This window comes from Podarcis melisellensis (genome assembly GCF_964234715.1).
Source record: "Podarcis melisellensis genome assembly, chromosome: 4".
NCBI classification, from domain to species: Eukaryota; Metazoa; Chordata; class Lepidosauria; order Squamata; family Lacertidae; genus Podarcis; species Podarcis melisellensis.
This window is the reverse complement of record NC_138531.1, coordinates 26,549,689-26,574,677: the sequence shown is the minus strand read 5'-3', so window position 1 is coordinate 26,574,677 and position 24,989 is coordinate 26,549,689. Positions and strand designations below refer to the sequence as shown.

Sequence of the window (24,989 nt, the reverse complement as noted above, 5' to 3'; positions counted from 1 at the left end):
CATTCTCCGCGTTGTTGTAGGCAAATTCGGCCAGCGGTAGCTTATCTACCCAATCATTTTCTCTGTCCTTTATATAACACCTCAGGTATTGTTGTAAAATCCCGTTTGCCCTTTCCGCTTGCCCATTAGTTTCTGGGTGTCGGGCAGTGGAGAAATTGAGTTCTACTTGCAGTAAGCTCATAAGTTTCCTCCAGAACCTGGAAGTAAATTGTTTGCCTCTGTCACTGACCACCCTCAAGGGGGCGCCATGCAACCTGAAAATATGCTCTACAAACAACTTGGCGGTCTCTTCCGCTGTAACCGCATGTGAACATGCTATAAAATGACACATTTTGGTTAATAGATCTACCACCACCATGACAGCTGTTTTGCCTTTGGATTTTGGCAGATCCGTCATAAAATCTATGGATACTGCCTCCCATGGCCTCTCTGGCGTGGGTAAGGGTTGTAATAGCCCCGCTGGCGCCACCCTCTCTCCTTTTGCTCGCTGGCACCTGTCGCAACCCCTGACATATTCCCGCACGTCCTCCCTCACCTTGGGCCACCAAAACTCCCTGGTAACCAACCACATGGTTTTGTGCTGTCCAAAATGCCCCGCTGTGGGGCTGTCATGCAACTGCTTGAGTACTCTCCCCCTCAGTTCCCCATCTGGTATGTACAGTGCCCCTTTGTAATATAACGCCCCGTTCTTTTCTTCAAACCCCCCTGTGTTCTCTTCTGTCCTCCTGAGTTCTCTGAGTTTCTCTTGGGCGTATGCATCGTTCTCCGTCCCTTCCATCAGTTCCCTTTGCCCCACCAATGCCGCCCCACACACCCAGCGGTCTTCAGATATTACATGCCTTGCCTCAGGCGCTCCCTCCCCCTCTAAGTACTCAGGTTTCCTGGAAAGGGCATCCGCTCTCACGTTCTCTGAGCCTGGCACGTAACGAATCTCAAAGTGGAACTTGGAGAACTCCTGAGCCCATCGCACTTGTCTCTGGTTCAGCACTCGAGCTGTTCTCCAATATTCCAGGTTTTTGTGGTCAGTTCGGACTTGAACCTTGTGTTGCGCCCCAATCAGCAAGTGCCGCCATTTCCGGAATGCTTCATGAATGGCGAGCAGTTCTCTGTCGTACACCGTGTAGTTCCTCTCGGATTTGTTCAATTTTCGCGAAAAGAATGCACACGGTCTCCATTCAGACGTATCCTTTCCCGGCTGGAGAAGCACGGCCCCCACCGCTCGGTCTGACGCATCAGTCTCCACTCTCATTGGTTTTTGTAGATCCACGTGCAGAAGCTGCTCTTCCGACGCAAACGCCTGCTTTAGGCGTTCGAACGCCTGCTGCGCTTCTTCCGTCCAAACAAATTTTTTTTTGCTACTAAGACAATCCGTGATGGGCGCAGTCAAATGGGCAAAGTTTTTGATGAACTTCCTATAGAAGTTTCCGAAGCCCAGGAACCTTTGCACGTCCTTCTTGGTCTTTGGTGTTTTCCATTCCAGTACCGCTTGAACCTTGCTGGGATCCATGGCCAATCCCTTGTCAGACAACCGGTACCCCAGGAATTCCACCTCCCTGGTATGAAACTGACACTTCTCCAGTTTCACCCACAGCCGGTTTTCTCGAAGTTTGCTCAGTACCTCTCTTACATCTCGCACATGCTGCTCCTCATTCTCTGAGTACACCAGGACGTCATCTAAGAACGCTACGCAGTTCTTGTAGAGCAATGGCCCCAGGACGTGATTCATGAATGATTGAAAACAGGCGGAGCCTCCTTGTAATCCGAAGGGCATAACGAGGTACTCAAAGGCCCCCAAGGGGGTGAACATAGTGGTCTTCCACTCATCCCCCTTCCTCACACGTATCAAGTTATATGCCCCCCTAAGGTCCAGCTTGGTAAAAATTTTCCCTTTTCTCACCTGTGTCAGAATGTCATCAATTCTAGGCATAGGGAAAGTCACTGGTTCTGACACTGCATTCAGGGACCTGAAATCACACACAAGTCTGGGCTTGCCCGTGTGTTTCTTGTCCACAAAGAACACTGGACTGCCCCCCACCGCTCGTGACTCTCTGATGAAACCTCGCTTAAGATTCTTGTCAATGAACTCCCTTAACTCCTGCATCTCACTGTCTGACATTGCATACAGCTTGCCCACTGGCAATTGTGCTCCTGGGAGTAAGGTGATTTGACAGTCAAAGGGTCTGTGCGGGGGCAGTTTATCTGCTTCTTTTTCGCTGAATACGTCAATTAAATCAGCGTATTGCGGTGGCACCTTCCCCTTGTCCATCACTTCCACCCCTGCTAGAGTGGCCCTGGCACCTGCCTGCGCCTCTCCCTCCTTCCAGTGTTCTAGGCAATGTGCTGATCCAAAGGAAACCACTCTCTGATGCCAGCCTACTAGCGGATCGTGTAGTGCCAGCCAGCTCATTCCCAAGATAATAGGGGCTCCTCCCAAGGTGGCTACGTTAAACGCAATCAGTTCTGTGTGCCGTGCCACCCTCATTATCATAGGTACAGTCTGTTGGCTCACTTCTCCTCCCAACAGCTCCCTCCCATCAATTGTGGTAACCTGCAAAGGCTTACTTAATGGGATAGTCTGTATCTGATGTTCCGCTGCAAACTCCTTACTCATGAAATTACATGAGCTACCTGAGTCCAATAGCGCTTTTATCTTTAGTGGGTGTCCGTTTGCCAGTTCCAGCAACACCTCTATCACAAGCGCTGGTCTTGGAGGTTCCGGCGTGGGCACGTTCACTACTCCCTGGCCTGGCTGCTGTGCCCTGATGTTGGCAACCAGGCGTTGGCTTTTACTTGTTCCTTCATTTCTCCCTCCTCCTTCCCCCCAACAGTTCCTGCCATCCCTTGCCATTCCTTCCTTTGCGGACAGACTCTGGCAAAGTGACCTGGCTGTTGGCAGAGATAGCATCTCTTGCCGCTCTTTCCCTCCTTCTTCCGCTCTTCCCTGGTGTTTGAAACTGCGCGCGCGCGCGCTGTTCCCAGTTCCATCGGCTCTGCTGGCGGGAAAGGCTGCTCCGGAATCTCTGGAATGCGGAAATCCTTCCAACGTTCCCCCTTTTCTTCCCGCTTTTCCATAGCTCTAGCTTCCTGGCGTGATCCTATGGACAGCGCTGCTTTAGTCAGCTGATCCATAGACTCCGCCCTAGGTGCCCGGGAAAGTTCATCCTTCACTGACGGAGACAGACCTTCTTCAAACATCATCTGAATAGGTTCACTAGCAAGGTCCCACCCCAGTCTGTGAATCAGCATGGTGAACTCAGTCCAGTACTCACGTACAGATCGGCTCCCTTGTTTACATGCCATTAACTTCCTGCGCACCACCCCCTGCTCAATCTCGCTGGAAAACATCAAGTCCATGGCGCGAAAAAACTTCATTGTGTCCTTTAAGATTTCGTTATTGGCTGCCATCAGGGGCCGAACCCAGTCCCACGCCCCTCCCTCTAGATGGCCAATCACGTACGCCACTCTAGAGTTCTCATCGGGGAAGTCATCAAACAGTAGATTGAGAGCATATTGCATCTCTGTCCTAAAGGCTTGATAGTTCCTGGGATCCCCCCCAAATTTCTGCACCAATCCAGGCACCCTTCTGGCAAGTGGGGTGGTTTTCCCCTTATCTGCATCTTGAGCCCTCCTCTCCTCTAGCCTCGCCGTTTGCAGTGCGAGCTGGACCTCCAACGCCCTATACCTTTCTTCCAGGCTTGGACCTGCTCCCGCTCCTCCTCCTGCTCCGGCTGGTTCGCTCATGATGCCCTCTGCTTGCACAAGCTGCTTTCGGAGACTGTCAGATTGCTATGATGGGATGATGAGCTGCTTGCGCGTAAAAGCTGGATCCCGCTGGGGTTTGGCTGGTCATCCAAACCCAGGCACTAACGGAGCTCCCCCAAAGCATGACTCCGCTAGTCGCTGGTAGAATCTGACAGTGGGCGGCTACGGAACTTACGCCAACATAAAAGTTGTTTGACAGACATGCGCCTTCGTGACTCTCTGCGTGACAGTTTCCGGCGAAGGGATGGAGTTCCTAAGGGAGGTCTAGTAACCTCTTCACTGTTTCCACTGGAAGTGTCCCAGAGCCCTTCCTCCGCAGTGACTCTGGCACTCCCCCTGCTGGTTCCCTCCGCTGCTGCAGAGTCTCTCCTATTCTGCTGGAGCCTGTCCACCACTTTTTCCTCGGATGACAGTTCCCTGACATCATGTTTTGGAGGGGTGGGTGGCGGGTGGAGAGGGAGGGAATCTGCAACCCATATTTCATGTGTGTTGCAGCATGGCCAATAAAGATGCCAAGTTCCTTTAATCTATGCTGTTCATAATAGCAACAATACTGTCTTCAGCCTTGGTAGTAGTATTAGAAGGAGCGGTAACATCTGTTTTAAAGCAGTAACTGAGATAACAAAGTGCCATTTGCATCTCGGAGAGGTTGCCATCCCAGCACCCTCTCATTCCACACACTCAGCCTTTTTCTCACTGTGAGCTAAAGCGGCAAGATGTCTTGGGGCAATGACACGTCATAGAATAATAGAACTGTAGATTTGGTAGGGATCACAAGGGTCATCTAGCTCAACCCTCTGCAATGCAGTAATCTTTTGCCCAACCTGGGACTTGAACCCACGATGCTGAGATTAAGAGTCTCATGCTCTACCAACTGAGCTATGAAATACTTGCCTAAGATGTCTTAGGCTATGGACCACCAGTGCGCCACAAGAGCCAACCAACCCCAACCCTCTGCTGTCTGGGGAAAACAAGGCTGGGCCAAGATGAGCAGCTGTTGAGGTGGACAAAATGGTACCCACACCTGCAGGGCAGCAAGGGGATGCTGGCCAAGCTAGATGGTACACATGGTTCTGTCCTCCCATAGGTTTCCCTGGTTTCCCAGCATCTTCCCCCTGATGTGGCCACTTTGTTCTTCTTATGGCTTTGCAGAGAAAACAAAAGTTGTCACTCTGGCCCATCTGGTGACTGACAGTGCAGTAATCCCGAACACTGTTGAAAGGGCAGGTTTTCAAGAATCGACGTTGCCCGTTCCATATGGACACAGGATGTGAGAGAACACTTCATGTGCAAAGGTTAGCTTAGGGCTTTCTCCCCTCACATGTAATGCTGTGTCCGATGTTAGCCCTACTTAAAGCAGACCCATTGAAGTTAATAGACATGGTGGCAAACCTAAGTCTATTAATTTCATCGGGTCTGCTTATTATAGCTTAGTTGGATATGACCGCCTGATGTCAGAGTACATTGTGAGTAACTGAGAGTCTCAATCAGAGAATTAAAACACCTCAGTCCACATGCAGTTACTGATACTGCTTGTCATTCTCCAGTAGTGGTTTGAGTAAGAGAACCTGGGTTCAAATTCCAGCTCAGTCATGAAGCACACCAGGCACTATGTGCCAGCTTGACCTTCCTCACAGGGTTGTTGTGAGAATAAAACGTTAAGCGTGGCATACTTGCCACCTTGGAGGAAATGAGGTATATAAATGTAATAAGTAAATAAGTAATGAATAGCTCAATAGCTCCAGGTCCATTGAAGATCCCTATAATCAGGATTAGGCAAGTGGCCAGGATGCACTGAACCACCACAGAGATCATTATTTGACACATGAGAAGTTACTGGCTCATCTAACTTGAAGAGCAATGGGTCGTTGTGTATGGCTGTTGACCAGAAGGTTGGTGGTTTGAGCAGGACCCCTGCACTGCAGGGGGTGGGGCTAGATGACTCTTGGGATCCCTACCAACTCTACAGTTCTGTGAGTCTATGGTTGTCTACAATTGGCCGCAGCTCTCCAGGGTTTTATGCAGGAGTCTTGATTCTCAGTGTTTGTGAAGCGTGCCTATAAAAGCTATTTTGAAATTCCCCTTGGGGACCAAGACAAGAAATGGGGTCTGCATATTGCTTGTCACAATTGTGAGGAAATGCTTAGAGACTGGACAAAAGGAAAATGGAAGAGTATGCCTTTTGGGGTTCCCATGGTTTGGCGAGAACCCAAGGATCACGCAAGTGACTGCTATTTTTGTTTCCCAATGGTATCTACAAGCTGTTGTTATTCAGGTACTTGGTAAAGCCTTTCTGTTGTCCAAGCAAGAAGTTGACCATTTTGAGATCCACACAGATGATCCAGTTGTGGTCCTCACCATGTTCACTTCCTTCATCTTCAGAAGAGACAAACCCCTTAAAAACTGGAATTGGGAGTTCCTCAGAGTGTGGGATAGGCGACAGCATTTTGCTAATACTGGGATAGGCAACAGCATGTTGGCTTTTCTTGCCGATACCCTTCGTATTGACCAGACAAAAATAGCATAACAAAAAGCATCAGGCTTGTTACACATTTTTGTCTACTTGAAGAAGCCATGGTCCAATCTGAAAAATAAAAATATTTAGGTTACAAAACTATAAAAATAAAGAAAAATTAAGTTTGCAAAACAATAATTACCATATGGATAGGGTAGATCAACATATCAGTGTCCACTTATCCCCAGTGTAAATATGACATATCGGTAAAAGTCGGAAATTGAAAGATAACTATAGTGTGTACACGAAAATCGATTTCAGATTTGAAATCATCATTGAAAGAACATATAAGAAAAGTTGAAAAATCTCATGCAATAGAAAATGAAAAAAACTTGTTCCCCGGTATACTGTGTATCCCAAGGGAATACATTTTTTTGCATACCTCCAACTGTACATAGATATTCATGCCATGTTCAATGCTATATAAGTCACTTACATTTATACTCATATTGCACTACTTTGGCTATGTGTTTAATAAAATATTGAATTCTTGCATTGTGAAAAACAAAGATTATGGTGAAAAACATGAATTGCAAAAAAACTAGAGCTTACAGAACAAAACCAACTTCAGATAGGAAATCAGCACGTCGAAATTAGGTTGGAACAACTGCAGGTGTCAATGCAACAAATTTTTTGTTCCCCAGTGTTATATATAAAAACCAACGCTCTGAATTGTGTTTGGAAGCTCACAACAGCAAGCAGAGACCTTGGGTTGTTACATGCTCTTGGTGAGCCATGGTATTTCTTTTATACTTTATTTTAAAAACATTAAAATTCTATACTGCTTTTTATTGGCGACAATAATAAAGCACATCACAAGGATCAATGAAACCAAAATCGTCAGTAAAAAAATGTACAATACCAAGGCATCTGGTACAAGAGGTCAGGGATGGAAAAGCAGATGGTCTTTAATTGTCAGTGAAATCACTCTGAAGTAGGTGCCTATCTAATTTCAGTAGGAAGAGCATTCCTCCATAGTAAGCGCACAATGGAAGAGGACCCTCCTCTGGACTTGGGTATATGTAGATGTGGATCGCATTCCTATACTCTTTAGATGTTTAAAAACAACAACAACAAGTAGCCATTAAAGCCCTAGCCCCTGTGTACCAAATTAAACATATTCAACAAGTTGATCGAAACAATGCTGATCGGCTGTATTTCTCAGCCAAGGATCATGCCCTGAAAATGCAGCCATTGCCCTCAAAAGTTTCCTGCTATTAAAAACGACGTTGCAGCAAATTTTAAGCAACATCTAAAATAGCTAGCTGGGTAAAAAGATTTGCCGTCTGCCCTTTTATATGCCTGCAACAAGACCTATTGTTTTTTCCTCTGCTAAGCACAAAAGAACTAACGAAGGGACTGTTGAGGAGGTATGACTGGGATGATGTCAGAATATTTCCAGCAAAAGAATGTCAACTCCTCTCTGGCCAGGACCAGGAACTGCCACTTACGTGCTTTTTAACTCCTCCCCAACATTCTTCTTGTCCGGTTCCCACAGACGTGGAGTGGCACTGGAGGTCAGAGTGGACGAATACAAAAGGAGACCCCCTGCTGCCAGACCATCGTGCTGGGCTGTCACTTTGACTAATTCATGACTTCACCTTTAATCTCGCAGATCCATTATGGGTTAAAAAGAGACCCATTTTACAGCTGACAAGATTGAAGGGAGCACAGGCCAGGGTCCAAAAAAGGGGGGTGGGGGTGGGGGATAGAAACTCTTAAAGTGTGTATAATTGCAACCACCTGCTAAAAATAAACTCCTCCCCCCCACCTTCTTCTTCTTCTTCTTTTGCTTTTATTCCTTAGCCAATTGTCTATGCAATATAGAAGACGGCAGCTAAATTCTACTAATTCCAAATCTAGTAGGTATTTTGATAAAGCATATTGTTAAAAGAATAAAAGGAAATTGTGTGTGTGTGTGTGTGTGTGTGTAGAAGAGCATATGGTTTCAGTATCAGAAATAGATAGATAGATAGATAGATAGATAGATAGATAGATAGATAGGGGGTGGGGGAGTTTTAAATTGCTCATCATTTTGTCATTGGAGGTTTTGCAATTCCGAGCCAGATCACCATTGGGAGACAGGATTAATGTTAGCTAATAACTTTAAAATACTCATGTCAAGTGTTGGCTAATTAAGTCTACATGAATAAAAGCAGGGCAATAAACACACTTTTATACCAATTATTCTTTTTTAAAAACCCCTCCCAATTACATTTATTTTATTTTATTTTATTGTCTGCTTGAAAAATACCGAATATGTTCTAAGAAATAATTAAGCATTCTTTGTGGTGGCTGATGGACAGTGTCTTCAAATATAATTCTATCTAACAATTCTTTTTGTTAATGGGGCAATCAATTCAAATATGTATTTACCAAAGATTTTTGTAAAAACTCCCTTAAGTGAGCCAAATGGTACTTTGTGGTGTTGAAAAGCAAGAGAAATGATATGTGCCAAAGGGGGGGGGGGAATGAATACATAGTACAAATAATTCAACACTGCAGGCATTTCATACACAGAGCTGCGAATCAGCAGGTGCTGAGAGATCAAGTGATATACATTCATGTGTGAACCAACTCTTTCTGTGCCAAGAAATATATATTTAGATGTAACAATTCCCTGCACTTGTGCAATTTTGCAAACCATGACATTAAACCAGCACTGAAGCAGCTACCTGAGCAAGTATTTAGGATCAGGGCTGTGCTTCTTACTGACTGTTCTATGATGGTCTGACTTTCTCATTTTAAATAACCAAGGATAATGAATATGGACATACTGTATTAAAAACATTTCTCCCCTTAAAGCTCTGAAATGAATGATAGTCATACAAGAGGTCTTTGCATGTGCTCTATGAATCAGGAACCTATGAATTTAATTGCATGTGTGTTAGGAAAATGTCATTACTGTTAAATCAGATAATTTAGTTTTAGCCTCATTAATATTATATACTGCAACATTTCCAAACCATTGTTTTGATAAGATGCCTCATAGATTATACTGGCTCGGTTAAAGTACTCGTGTTTGCTGAGATGGCTGAATTCCACTGCCCAGTCTAAGCTATAATTAATCTATGAAAACTTACCCGTAATTATAGGTTGGTTCCCTTCCTCACGTGCTTCTAGTTCACAGGATGTCCTGATGAGACAATGGATTCTGCACTGGATGGAGGTGTGTGATCAGTTTTAAATGGGATTGCATAAAGAAACAAGCTTGCAGTTTTGAGGTTCTTCTGGACTCAGTGTTATATATGGGAATGCACGTGGCATTGGTGGCTAGCAATGCCTTCTACTAGCTTAGGTTGGTTTGGCAGATGCAACCCTATATAGAGAGATTAAACTTTGCTTCGGTTACTATGCACTATTATAGTGGTAGACATCTGGCTTTCAAATTTCAGAAGCACCCCGTGCAATGCCAACCGCCCTGCTTTCCACCTCTCGCCTTTTGTTCTAAGTCATTGTAGTGGCACCCTGTCAGCTTGGTATCCAGTGCATGTGAACCAGTTGCGCTCCCCTAAATCCACTTCTGCACTATTGACATCCCCACTGTGGAAGGACGTGTGGACCCAGAACTGGTCTCCACAGTCACTGTTAAGACTGTGTTCAAGGAAGACAATCTTACTTGGCTACGAGTTATGGAAGAAGGAGAAGGAGAAGATCTATGTGGGACTGCCTTTGAAAATGGTTAGGAAACTTCAGCTGGTGCAACATTTCTCTGATGAAAATTGGGATGTCCTGAGGAAAAGCAGGACATTCCAGGATCAAATCAGAAACTGGGATGACTTCTGTAAATCCAGGACTGTCCCCGGAAAACAGAGACACTTGGAGGGTCTGCCTTGAAAACATTTGTATTCTGAATAGCAGGAATAGCAACAAAATGGTCAGAATACTGATAATAGCATCTTGCTGGCACGATATGCTCCGTCCCAGCATGTGCTACCACTCACCTTTTTGAGTTTTGCCATGGGCATTGATTTGAAGTGAGCCAGGAGCTGAAGTAGTCAGGATCAAAGGGCAGGTCAGAACCAGAGGACAAAAGAGGAGGCAAGAACAAAAAATAACTGAAGATACAGGACCACACCAGAGCTCAGGGAAAACATGCTGCTCAAGCAAGGCACCTGGAACATGAAGCCCTTCAGAATCCTTCCTGCCAAGAAGGATCCAACCTGGGTTAGTGGTGTCACTTCAGAGCTGGAAGACTCTTCATTGAGAAGAATTTGCACTTGCAGTTCAGTGCTTAAGCACTCAGGGCTTCCACATACGAATTTCAGAGCAAGGAAACAGTCATACACACCTCTGCCTCTTAAACTCTCCACGCCATGGATTTTTCCTTCATTAGCAGGATAACTTTTAAGAGCTGGAGTTCCAAAGAAGAACAATAGCTCCGCCTTCCCAACTGCACACAGTGAAGAACCCCTGTCGCTCTTCAGCTTCTGCTGTAGGAATATAAAAAGCTGCCTTATACCAACTCAGACCATCAGTCCATCCAGTTCAAAATTGTCTTACGATGACTGGCAGTGGTTCTTTCCAGCCCTAACTGGATATGTCAGGGACTGAATCTGGGACTATCTGCATGCAAAGCCAATGCTCCACCTACAAAGGTGTGGGCTGGGACTAGGCATCATTACCAGTAAATATGGAAACAGTAAACATTTGCCATGGAAGAAGAATAATTCAGCCAAGCTGCAGCAGATTGGTTGGCAGACTAGGGAGGTCCTGGAGACATGTGCTTTTATCTGACACTCCTAATCTATTATGGCCCTCTTTATTTATAAAACTACCCTTCACCATGTTACTGTGATGCATTTTTTTTAGACTGCCAAATGATTATCTCAGAGATGAAATAAATGAATATCATGAATGAATAATAATGAATTTTGCAAACCAAGTAATGACAAGGAACAGCAGATGCCCATCTCTTATATTAATGCTGATTCCAGCCCCTTTTATATTCCAATTTGGCTGAGGAAAGTGGAGCAGAATGCCGTTATAGAAAGCCGCTGAATGAATCACAAAGGATGAAGATCACAGCATCATGTACAACCTGATGACACTGTTTTAATATCAGTGTAAATTTACATCTTTAGTACTTCTTTTTTTCAAAAACACCACATCGGATTGTTTCATGGGCTGTTTGTGAAGGCAATTTCCTTACTCGTATAACATAACTCACAAAACCACAAACACGCAGGCAGTGCATGCCTATATTGGTTCCCTCAAAAGTTACTCCCAGTCTGTTCAGTTGTTACTCATTCCTAGGAAAGCGTGTGTTAGGATTACAACCATAGGCACTTGGGTTTGGCAACAGGTTTAATTATTCTGGACTAGTCCATGTCAATGATAACTTTGTGCAACAAGGGGAAAGCAGGCTGTTGCTTCTGAAGCAGCTCTCCACCTCCTCCAGATTGTCCGAGTCTATCTTGCAAAAGAGAGCTCATGTGCTGTTCTGTCAAGTAGAAATTCCCAGCACAGCATCTGTCTGCAAGGCGACTTCTAGGAACAGTTGGTTTGTAGCCTTTGGGAGCTGCTGCCTCCCTGCCTTTGTCATGCAGTTTGGGATGATGATGAGTTGCCTTGTCACTTGGCAAACTGCTTCTATTTGGTTGCCATTCCAGAGATGGGCGGGGGGAGCCTTTGTTGTTTGCAATGCACTTTTCCTTAAGTACCTCCTGTGAGTTCTCTATATGAATTCTTTATAGATGAAATAATTAGAATTTCCTAGTGTCCCTATATGTGGTTCCCCTTTTATCCACCTGTGAAAAGTGCAACTTTTTTGTATATTCAGATCCCTGTGTCCTGTAACTCACCACCACCACCAACAGAAAGCTCTTCTGTAATCTTTGACAAACTCTTCCCTTCCCTTCCCTATCCTTTCCTCCTCTTTTTGTTTGGTTTGGTTTTAGTTCATGAGTCTATAAGCTAAATCTAGATGAGTGAGATCAATAATGCTGAGAGATATTTGAAATGAAGCATATGGCCCATTGAATATGCATGCAAGAATACACAGGGAGTGAACCTTTCGTTCTGGGAGAGAAGTGAATATCTGAAAAGTTTCCAAGGCAAAGTTGTGATACTGGACTATCTCTGCTGTAATGGCTAATAAATGAGAAACACAGCTAACAACAAAACTATGAGGCTTTGGAAAGCTGGCAATGTATTGAAAAGCATCACATGAGCTTAACAAAGCTCTCTCCTTGGGGAAGAGCCCTATAGTAAATAATTTACGCAAAGCTAATAATAACAATAATGATGATGATGATGATAATAATAATAATAATAAATGCACCAGAACAATATATGTGAATGTAGGAAATATTTTGCATTGTGGCTGGTCCTTAGAGAGGAGGAAGAGCTGTTCTGTAGTTTGTTACTCTTTAGTTCAATATGTGCTTGGAGGTTTCAGATACTGGGGGTTTCTGTTTTGCGCTTAATCTGCACACAGCCCAAGGGGGAGGGGGGCAACCTGCCGTTGTAGGAGAGAAAAGAGACTGTGCTGCTGAATAGGAGCGATTGGGCATAAAGTAGTAAAGATGAGGGCCTAGAAGGGAGGGTAAGACAAGTGGGAGGTGAGAGACAAAAGAGAGGAGAGGAATTTCTTTCACAGAAAGAAGAAACTGTGTCATTCAGTGCGATTCCTGGGATAGAATCTTTAATGGGTAAAGGAATGGCAGAGACAGGACCAAAAAACGAAACAAAACAAAACAAAAAATCAACTCACTGCCCTTAAAAGTTCAGTTGGCCTGAAGCTTGATAGAGTTTCCTGTTTCTTTTTGTTTTGTTAATTTTATGCCCTTTTTTATTATTAAAGAAAAAGTCCTTCTAAAAAAACCCTGAATTTAGCCACATTGCTATACTGTATAGGATTGAGGGAAAACAACAGAGCATTCTGAACGTTAACATCCCATATTTGCGATTTGTGAGCAATCTTTAAAACCGGATTCTTTTAAAGCCTTCTCTTCCCCCTTTGTTGTGTTACATTTTTCACTATAGGAACTATAATAGGGTGTACTATCTTCAAGTCCTTTACAGAGGAAGCAACCATCTTCTAATCCTATTACCAGGAGAGGGGTGTGTGGTAGGAGTAAAAAAGAAGATGCTTCATTACAGCACATAATAGCCCTGGATAAATAAGTCAAAATCAGCCTATACACACATCATAATGAAGTCCTGTGGCTGTACCACTTTGTGAAAGGCAAAATAATATGCAAATAGATTCTTGCGCACAGTCACATTACCCACATGAAAAGAAGAGTTTGTTGCGGCTCTTCTTGAAGTGAGATGATTTCCAATTAAAAACAAACAAGCTAGGAAGCATGTGGTACTAACCACCGGAATGCAGAAACAAGAATGATTTTGGGGGGCATGTGCACAAAAATCGATTTATGAATCTTAAACCAGAGCTAGATTTACAGCTGCAAGGGATAAATGAGTGATTGGTGCTTTCATTCAGGGTTTTTGTGGGGAAGGCTGCATTTGCAAGAGAATGTGGGGTGTGCAAGGATCTTCTTCGACCCATACTTACGGTGCATCCATGTGAATAATATAGGGAGCAAGGTAAACTGCTTGCAATATTAACAAAGTAGGTTATTTGCTCAGATTGATAGCTATAATAAAGCTGATGTTTTGTGTAAGCAGCTAAAACGTCTCTACATTTGTGGCTGGGGTTGCATGCGAACTACTTAGAATGGAATACTGTGATTCTACTCAAATTATTTTTATAGCATATTACTGTGGTTGAAATATGGACAATGCACATACCAGGTTTTATAAGAAAAAAGCAGCTCAAAAGATAACTGTTGAATACATCAAACAACATTGGCTGTAAAGACAATCACGCTTTAGATTTATTGTGGAACCATTATCCAAATTCTGCTGGTTTCAGATGCTAGAGACAAGCAACACTGCACGGCCCTCCACAAACAGTAAGGCATTTCGGCAGAATTAATGCAACATATTGAGGAAACTCTTACTGGAGTACAACATGAATACATGCTACACCATAAGCACAATATCCTGAAAAAGCTGAAATTTTAGATGCAGCAAGGCATGACTGTATACAGCTAGTTACCCAACTGAGTGATGTCCACTAGTGGTGTATTTCCCCCCTCTTCTGTACTTGGGACCCCTGCCCCCCAATTCCGCAGTCCAGGCAGGCAGCAAAACCAGGAGTTCCTGGCAGGTTGTCAAACATGGCTGGTGGGCTGCTTTTGGCTTCTATTTGGAAAGGTGATAGGTCGTAACTTGTGCTTTTCTCAGGCAAAAATCTCACACCAAATTGGAAAACATCCTTCTGCTCATGAAGAAGGTCTTCTACTTTCAGGTGGGCACTGCTGGACCTAGTCAAATATCTTTTGCATTTTTCATCTCCCCTTTGAGAATGGTTGCAGAGATCAAGGTGTTGTACTGATGAAGAAGTACATACCAGGACTCATCAGCCCCGTTCAGACATTTAGCCTGATCATGAGAAGATTAAATGTGTAAAGGGATGGACACACATGCACAACCTCATTCCAACTTCTCTGTTTATTGGGCATACTCCTTCCCTCAAACCTTCATACTTGAAGCCCAAAGGTCTGAAAGGGCCTCTAACCACCTCCAGCTAACTTGGGGGAGAGGGAGGCTCCGTGCAATTAGAACCCCACAAAATTAGGAGCCCACATGTGCAGGGACATTGTGGGGAGGCATGCTTGCATGTCTCTACCCCATTCCATATTCTTAACTCTTGAAAAGGGTCTGAATATGGCTATTGAGATATCTCAATCTTTAAGCCATGTAACTTATTTTGTTGTGTTTTCTTGCCCTTCATGGTAGTGGCATGGAGCCTTGGGTTAAGGACTTGGAATGCATATTCCAGAATACATTTTGATATATCAGCATTCAAGGGTGACATCACATAGACAGCTGTTATACTTCACTGAAAAACACAATGTTAAACCAAGGTTCTTTTCTTGGCTTATCACCTGTGGCCCGTTTGAACAAAACAAACTGCAGTCCCCAGTTCACACATAAGTCTAAGCTTGTTTGCTTGTTTGCGTGTGTAAAGTGAGAGCAGTAATTAACTATGGTTTGTCGTGACTTACAAACTGTAGTTTACATTTTTCCTTTGAGAATGTTAAGCTGGCATTCTTGCTTGAAATGTACAGTAGAAATGGATGGAGTTCATGCTTGAAATTCATCTATCATCCACACCATAGGTGGTATTCAACTCACTTTTACTCAGAGTAGATTTATTAAAATTAGTGGACCTTAGTCATGTTCATTCATCTCAATGGGTCTACTATGTGTAAAAGTGAGTTGAATACAATCCCATGCATTAAAAACCCTCTTATACCGCTTGAACGGTTCTGGGGAGTCCTGGGAACTGTAGCCTGTTAAGGTTGCTGGGAACTATACTTCTGTGAGGTCAGCACTACGGTTCTCAGGGTTCTCAGTGACAAAAGTGGTATAAGAGTGCTTCAGATCTATGGTGTGGATGTGACTGTAGACTTTTCTGTTAGTGAATACCAATATACATTCTGATATTTCAGTATTAAAGGGAAATACCACATGTGTCTTATTTTAGAAGTTTTCATCCAAATGCCTCAGTGTTCGGGGAGATATTACAGTACTACCTTTTACATCTTTTCTGAATCCTTGGAAAACAGATGTTGGGGCTAGAGAATGTTGTCCTGAGCTTTCACTCCCAATGAACTGGCTAAACCAAAGAGTGTGTTTTGCTCAGCCAATAAATCCCCCCCCCCATGTTCCAGTTTGCGGACTGAACTATAAGTAAGTTCTTGTCCAATAGTTTGAGCCCACAGCTACACACAGCTCTGGGCCTTATTAACTGACTCCAAATATGCTTGGAATTTGAAAGAAAAATCTCAAGTTTTTCTTAATTGGCCATGTTGCGCTATGTAGTCAGCTTATTCTTGTCAAACCCTGGGCTCCATTGTGAAGGAAACCTCTTGACAACAAAACAGACTTTTTGAAGTCTTAAGCATTGTTCACATGAGCAAGGGCTCACAGGATTAGGCCCAATATCACCCAATATGAATAAAACATAAGGCTCATTATACCTTTTGATGTTTGTATGGTTCCTCTCTTAAAATAGTCTAGAAGCTGTGCTTCACTTGCCAGAGTTAAAATCTCATTTTAGCTGCAGTAGCAGAATCTGTGTACTTATGATTTCAGGCTGTGCTTTATATCCTTGAATCCTGGATTCGATAGAAACTACATAAACAAAGCTAAGAAACCTCTAAAGCAGATGGACAACGATAAAATGTGGGACACATTTGTTATAAGTTATAAATCATCATGACTTTTGTCATGGAAAAGTCTTCCAATCGATTAGTTTTGTGTATGGTGCTCCTGAATATGCAGGAAAATGCATGAAGAGTCCAGTCCTATCACATGTCTGCTCAGAAATAAGCCCTAGTGAGTTCATTTGAACTTACTCCAGTCTAAGTATATTTAGGATTGCAGCTTAAGTGATAGGAGGCAGTGATGGAAGGATCAATCATTAATAGCACAATGCTATGCATGTCTACTTGAAAGTAAGTTCCACTGAATTCAGGCATGCGACTATAAGATTGCAGCCTAAGATGCAAACAAGGGGTTCCTAAAACAGTGTTTGCATCATCATCATAATGCCGAAGCTGGGCATTTGCTTTTTTTTTTTTTTTTTTTTTTATAAAAATTTTTATTAAGATTTTTTACAGATTAACAAACAGAATAGGTTTCATAACATCCTTTCATTCTATTGCGGACTCCCTCACGTCTCCCGCTTCCACTTTCATCATTAAAAACGAATTTTTCCAAGCAAATTATCATCTTGTTTATGCTCTTAATTACAATATTTAGGTTAAACTCAAATAAAAAATTATAATTTAATGGTAGACAGTTATTTCTGCTCTGGCTTCCTTGTTAGGATTCAACCAAATTACAGTACTTTTGTAAATAAATCTTAAATTTCTTCCAGTCTTCTTCAACCCTCTCCTCTCCCAGGTCGCGGATTCTGCCAGTCATCTCAGCCAGTTGCATATAGTCCATCAGCTGCATCTGCCATTCTTCCAGTGTTGGTAGATCTTGGGTTTTCCAGCTCTTAGCAATAAGTATCCTTGCCGCCGTTGTAGCGTACATAAAAAATGTTCTGTCCTTCTTTAACACGTTCTGGCCGACCATGCCCAGAAGGAAGGCCTCTGGTTTCTTGGTGAAGGTATACTTAAATACCTTTTTTAACTCATTGTATATCATTTCCCAAAAGGCCTTCACTTTAGGGCAGGTCCACCAGAGGTGAAAGAATGTTCCTTCATTTTCCTTACATTTCCAACATTTGTTATCAGACGAATGGTATATTTTAGCCAATTTCACTGGGGTCATGTACCATCTATATATCATTTTCATTACATTTTCCTTCAGAGCATTACATGCTGTGAAGTTCAGCCCGGTGGTCCATAACCTTTCCCAGTCCTCAAACATAATGTTGTGCCCAATATCCTGGGCCCACTTTATCATAGCCGATTTAACCAATTCGTCTTGTGTGTTCCATTTCAGCAGCAAGTTATACATTTTTGAAAGTACCTTGGTCTTAGGTTCTAGCAGTTCTGTCTCCAGTTTCGATTTCTCCACCTGGAATCCTAACTTTTTATCAATCTTAAACACTTCCTTAAGCTGAGCATAGTGTAACCAGTCTCGCACTTTATCTTTCATTTTCTCTAAACTCTGCAGTTTCCAATTGTCTCCATCCCTTTCTAGTATTTCCCAATATTTTGGCCAATTGGCCTCCATATTGGGTCTTTTTCGGGCCTTAGCCTCCAAAGGTGACAGCCACCTCGGTGTTTTGTTTTCTAATAAGTCTTTGTATCTTGTCCAGACATTAAATATTGCTTTTCTGACAATATGGTTCTTAAAAACCTTGTTGATCTTAACCTTGTCGTACCATAAATATGCATGCCATCCAAATGCATTGTTAAAACCTTCCAAATCCAGCACATCCGTGTCCTCCAGAAGTAGCCAGTCTTTTAGCCAGCAGAAAGCTGCGGCTTCATAATACAACTTTAAGTCTGGCAGGGCAAAGCCCCCTCTTTCTTTTGCGTCCGTTAATATCTTAAACTTAATTCTGGGCTTTTTGCCCTGCCAGACAAATTTGGAGATATCTTTCTGCCACTTCCGGAAGCACTCCGTTTTATCTACAATCTGCAATGTCTGAAACAAAAATAACATTTTTGGCAATACATTCATCTTAATAGCAGCTATTCGACCTAACAATGAAAGTTTCAATTTTGACCAGCTATCCAAGTCTCTCTTAATTTCAGACCAACATTTTTCATAATTATCTTTAAACAGACTCAAATTCTTTGCTGTTATGTTTACCCCTAGGTATTTAACTTTCTTAACCACAGTTAACTCTGTCTCTCTCTGAAACCGTTCCGACTCAATATCTGTCAAGTTTTTTCCCAACACCTTGGTTTTTTGCTTATTTAGTTTAAATCCCGCCACCCGACCAAAATCTTGGATTAGTTGTAGTACTCTTTTCGTACTAGATTCTGGCTCCTGTAATGTCAGAACTAAGTCATCTGCAAACGCTTTAAGTTTGTATTGTTTCGCTCCGACCTGTATCCCTTCCACCAACCTGTCCCCTCTAATCGTGTTCAAGAGCACCTCCAGGACCGAGATAAATAACAACGGGGAAATCGGACAGCCTTGTCGTGTTCCTTTTTCAATTTTAAACTCTTCTGTAACCACATTGTTAACTATCAGTTTAGCCTTTTGTTCTGAGTATATTGCATCAATCCCATTCTCAAACCCCCGGCCCACTCCCATTTCTTTTAAATTCCCTTTCATAAACTTCCAGGATATGTTATCAAAGGCCTTCTCCGCGTCTATAAAAATTAAAACAGCTTTAGTATTTATGTCTGTTTGTAAAAGCTCCAATATATCTATAATGTTCCTTGTATTGGCAGACATATGTCTACCTGGGAGAAAGCCTGCCTGGTCTTTATGGATTACTTTGTTTAAAACCCTCTTGAATCTACTTGCCAAAACGTCTGCAAATATTTTGTAATCCACATTTAAAAGGGAGATGGGACGGTAGTTCTTAAGCTGTGTCTTTTCAGTTTCCGATTTTGGTATCAATGTGATGAAAGCTTCTTTCCACGATTCTGGCGCCTTCTTCCCCTCTAAAATTTCATTGCTGACCTCCATCAGTGGTTGTATCAAATAGTCTTTCAATGTCTTATAATACTTGGAGGTCAGCCCATCTGGTCCTGGTGATTTGCCCTGTTTCATGTTTTGGATGGCCTGCTCAATCTCTTGTCGTGTTATTTTGCCATTCAGAATTGATCTATTTTCTTCTGACAACTTTGCCAGTCCATTTGTCTTTAAAAATTGTTTAATCGCTGCTTCATCTTGTGGCCCTTGAGTGTATAATTTTTTGAAATATCTCTGGAAACACTTTCTAATCTCTCCGGGGTTCTGGATACATCTTCCTTCAATCTCTAAGTTTGTCACTGTGTTTAACTTTTGTCTCCTCTTCAACTGCCAAGCTAGCAGTTTTCCACATTTATTAGCCGACTCAAAAGTTTTTTGTTTCATTAGTTTGATTTTCCATTCTATTTCCTGATTTATCAGTTTACAATATTGTGCTTGGTAAAGTTTGATTTCTCTCAGAATCGGCTGGGACTTCGGATTAAGTCTTAACTTCTTCTCCAACTCCTTGATTTTTTCCAAAATTTTATCTTTCCTTTCGTTTTGTTTCCTTTTCTTTACTGTGTTCTGTTGTATCAGGAACCCCCTCATCACGGCCTTACTTGCGTCCCAGATAGTTCTTTTTTCCACTGTGGTGTTCATATTGATCTCAAAATAATCCTTTAGGGCTTTTTGGGCCTTCTTAGTAATCTCCTGATCTCTAAACAGGCCATCATTCATCTTCCATCTGAAGGAACCGGTTGGAATCAATGTCATGTCCATTCTCAGTGCGTTATGGTCGGAGCATGTCTTTGGGCAGATTTCCACCTTTCTGATCTTAGGTGCCAGACCTCTAGTTATCCATATCTGGTCGATTCTTGTCCAAGTCAGTTGGGCTTCAGAGAAAAATGTTCCTTCCCTTCCCAAGGGGTTTCTCACTCTCCAAATGTCAATCCAGTCCATATTGTCTGTCATTTCAAAGAAGGTCTTTGGTAGTCTCCCATCTTTAGAAATTTTTTGGCTCTGTGACTTATCCATGTTGGTTGATACAACTCCATTCATATCTCCCATCATAATGATGTTGTTGTAGTCCAGATAGTCCAGCATAGTCTCATGCAACTTCTTATAGAATTCCGATTTTCCTTCATTTGGAGCATAAATTCCTAATATCAGTATTTTTTCCCCTTGATGTTGTATTTCTATCGCCAAAATTCTTCCATGCTCATCTTTAAACAGAAATTTAGGTGAAAGGCTCTCTTTTGCATAAATTACCACACCTCTCTTTTTAACTGTATCCGAAGATATAAATTCCTGACCAAGTCTTTTATTTGTTAACACTTTTCTGTGGAGCCTGGTCACATGTGTTTCCTGTAAGCAAATAATGTCCAAATGTTCCTTTTTTAAAATGTGAAAGATTTTTCTCCTTTTTCCTGGAATGTTACAGCCATTTATGTTCCAGCTCAAAAGTTGCAGAGACATCCTGAATATATCTGGTTATTCTTGCTGTGGGGGTACCTTATTCTCAGATTTTTGGGGGTCCGAGGGTGCAGGAACCCCCGGAGGTTCAGGCCCTGGGGGTAATCCAAGTCCCTTATGGAGATCTTCTCCGTGTGCCACCAAAAACTTGTCTCTATCCTCCGGCGTTCTAATTTTGATCTTCCTCCCTCTGAAAGTAAACGATAAACCTTGGGGAAACTCCCACCTGAAGATGATTGAGTTGCTCCTTAGCAGTTTTACTAATTCCGAGTAGTCTGCTCGAAGATCCAACAGCTGTTTAGGAATATCCTTATAAATTTCAATTCTTTTGTCCAAAATATCCAGTGACTTTCCGTAGTGCAGGCCTAGAATCTTGTCCCTTTCCTCCTTTGATCTCAATATTATCAAACAGTCTCTGGGCTTCTCCTTCTTTATAAGTCTTCCAAGCCTAAAAGCAGATAGTATTTTAAAGTCTTTTTCTTCTAAGTTCCAAAACTTGGAAAATTCTTTGGTAAGGAACTCAGTTAAGTTACCTTCTTCCACTTCTGGAATTGAGCGTATCCTTAAATTGGCCTCCCTGTTCCGAAGTTCTGTCATGGAAAAGTAGATCTGGTGTTCTCCTACTTGTTTGCTGAGTGGTCTTACTTCTTTTTCAAGCTGTCCCAATCTTTGGCTAGTGTCTTCCGCCAGTTTCCGATTTTCACCTACAGCCTCCTTCAATTCTCCAATAGATTGAACATTCTGTGCAACTTGTCCAGTTAGTCTATTTAAACTTTCTGTGTTTAAGTCAATTTTAGCTGATTGCTGATCAGCCTTTCTGTCCAGAGCCTCCAATTTTTCAAAAATTTTCTCCAAAATAGTGCCACTTGCTCCTGAGGCCATATCTTCCAGTTGTAATTCCTCAGTTTCTCCCTCCCCTGATTGTAGCAGGGAGGCCGCTTCTGCCTCAGGAGGCAAAGTAGTAGGCAAAGCAGGCACAGATGATCTACGCTGTGAGACTGTCGGTAAAGTTAACGTTGTTTGTCTGGTTCTTCCCCTTTTTCTTGTTCCACTCATTCCAAAGTTATCTAAAGACCAAGGTCAAACTGAATTGTTCCCATGAGAAAGTAAGAGCCCAGATGGTAACACTCAAACAGGAGGCCGGGAAAGAGAAAGTAAAACAAAGTCACTGCTGTAAATCCAAAAATCCTCTAGGTGGAGCTTAGAATGTCTTTGGGGAGGAAGTCCAATCCAATTAAAATTAGTAAGTCTGAATTGATCTCCAAAGATCTTCACAAAGATAAATTTTAGCAGAGTTAAAACTTAAAGCCAAACATTGTTTCCAAAAGTGCTTAGACCACAAGTGTTTCAAAGTAACAAATTCAAACTCAGTATGTTCCAAAGTTCAGATTCAAAGTATCCAAAGCCTGCAGGCTGACTGCTCAGTTGCTCAGGCAGCTCCAGTACCTGGGTTTCTTACTTTTATTTGTAATCCAATAGATCAACAGAAGACAGGTACCCTTGTCTCAATGAAAGTCCAAAAATTAGCCACTTAAAGTCTTTACATCAGCCAGAAACAACAGTTTAAATAGATGCCAGATCAGTCAATGCAAAACGTTACTCTTTGTCTCCACTCCTCCTGCTCTTTACTTTCAAGTTCAGTGTCAGCGGAAGACGGACTTCCTGTTTTTCGTCACTCCGCTTTCAGCCAAATTCACAATTTTTAGAGGCTTTAGAAGTATATTGTCCAGATTACTCACGGGTTGTTGTTTTCCAAAGTTAGCAGTTTCAAGAAGAAAGGTCAGCGCTCACCGGCAACAGCGACGCGGCTTCGCTCCGTTGATCGCGCAACGACCCACAGCGCCGCTACCCCCTCCGCGGTCCGGAGCCCCTTACGGGGTCCCTTCTTCGTTTTAGGGGCTGCTTTTGGCGCCCGCCGGGTCTCAGGACCACAGGCTTCTGCTGCCTGTGGTTTTTCTGGATGGGTCCCCGCTTCGCCGTAGCGGGCGACCCGTTTCAACGGAGCTACCCTCTCCCGTTCAGGAGCTGGCAGCCATTGCCGTTCGCGCCGCCTCCGGAAGTCCCCGAAGCTGGGCATTTGCTGGGGGAAAGTCATCAGGTGTTTAGCTGGTGATATATTGCAAAGTCACATATCACCAAGCCCTACTGTTTTAGTTCCATCCTTGTTTCAGGCATCATGATATATCAGTATATCACAATGTTTAGCTGGTGATATATCGCAATGTTGAAAACCAGATATTGGCCAGCCCTACTCCGCACTGCTGCATTTTGTTGAAAGTCTCACTTGTACCTGCATCTTTCTAGAAGAGCACTCACTCATCTGTTATTGACCTTGAGCGAACTTTAAGCAGAAAGAACAACAAGTAATGAAAAAAGAAAAGAAAAGAAAACAATGTGAAGCTTTTGTAAGATCTTATATAACTAGCTCAGCTATATCAGGAACTTGTTGTTGGTTTTAATTATATATTTATGGGTGAACTTCTTAAGCATTATGCCACCTCCATGCCACCTCCTTCTGACTTCTAAATGAGCTGATTTAATGAACCGCTCCTGGGGTACAGTTTTCATTCATTCCTCCATTTGACTCTGTTGTGCGTCGGATACTTACTTATTTGCTTCCTTTAGCTTTATTAATTGCTAGCAGCATATGTGGTTGTGCTGCTGAAGAAAAATCACACTGTCAAATATAACTTCCACGGAAAATGTGATATGTGTGAACTAGGATTTTTATTGTTGTCGGTATTTGGTATGATGAACCTATGAAATGAACTTCCCTTGTGAAAAAGAATGATCCAAGCACAGTGAACTTAATGAGAATGTATGCATATGCCTCCCCCAACCTAGCAAAAATATCAAACCTATGTTTGCAAAGGTGCATCTGTAAAAGAAGCAAGTTCACGATTTTGCAAGTCCATTTAAAATATTGTGAAAGAAAGCCAAGGGGTTGTTGCTATGAGACCTGAGTAGGTGGTCAAAGTTAAAATTAGACTTCTGCCTACTCCCTATAAGTATTGAATAACAGTTCATTAGTTTTATTCTCTAAGAGTTGATAGATTTGGATTTCTGTTCTGTTTGTTTTCCTCTTTTGTGTTCTATTTCTTAGGAATCTTTTATCATCTTTTTACTGAGAAGTTGATGTGCTCTTGTTTCCCGTTCGCCGCTTAGAGTCCGTATGTAGCCTGATCATGTAGTACCCCACTTTTTGGATCAGTCAAAGTGCTGTGTTTTTTCACCTGGGTAATCTAAGACAATTAATACCCTTTTTAGTACATTGGCTGTGCAAATGTCGCTGATCCTCTGCATGTATCATTTGTTATGCTATTTGTTACAGAAGACCTTTGCTCTGCTAAATTCCATGCCTAGGTTCAGTCTTACCCAACCTGGTGCTCCCCCACATGTTGTTGAATGCCAACTTCCATCAGCCCCAGGCAGCATGGTCAATTGTTAGGAATGATGGGAGTTGTAGTCCCACACATCTGGAGGGCACCAGGTTGGACAAGGTTGCCCTACTCAATTAATTGCTCAAACGTTTTATGAAACTAACACACACACACACATTTTCAATAGTTGTGTAGACTGAGGAGCTGTGTCCACTGGATAGTGGTATATTATGGCCAGATAAGCTCTTGGATGCTGTGTTACATTGCGAACTCAGAATGGATATACTTTCCCCCCAGTCACTCCAGAACACTTGGGAGTAACAACAATAGAAACTCAGGTAGGATGTATACTGCAGATCAGGAAAGGTACCATTAGGGCCAAGAGAATGCCAGCATAGTTCATGAGCTGCATCAAGGAAGCTCTCAAAGGCAGGGCTTCAAAAATGGAAGTCTTTTCCAAATGACGACAACCAAAAGGAGCACAGACTTTGGCCAAAGAAATGCAAACTGGCAATAAGGTATGCAGAAAAAGAATTTACAGAACACGTCACTATAAACATTAAAGCTAATAAAAATATTTAAATACATTAGGAGCAGGAAACTGGCTAGGGAGATGGTAAAAAGGAGGCAAGGGAGTAAGGTAATTGCAGTGAGACTGAACGAGTTATTTACATATTTCATCACGGAAGATG

The 24,989-nt window shown here is 42.6% G+C and overlaps 1 long non-coding RNA gene across 3 annotated transcripts in view; it reads left to right on the top strand.

The window, feature by feature from the left end:
- Positions 1-24,989, top strand: part of LOC309368344 — a 313,140-nt gene that overhangs the window by 63,636 nt on the left and 224,515 nt on the right. The window lies entirely within an intron of this gene.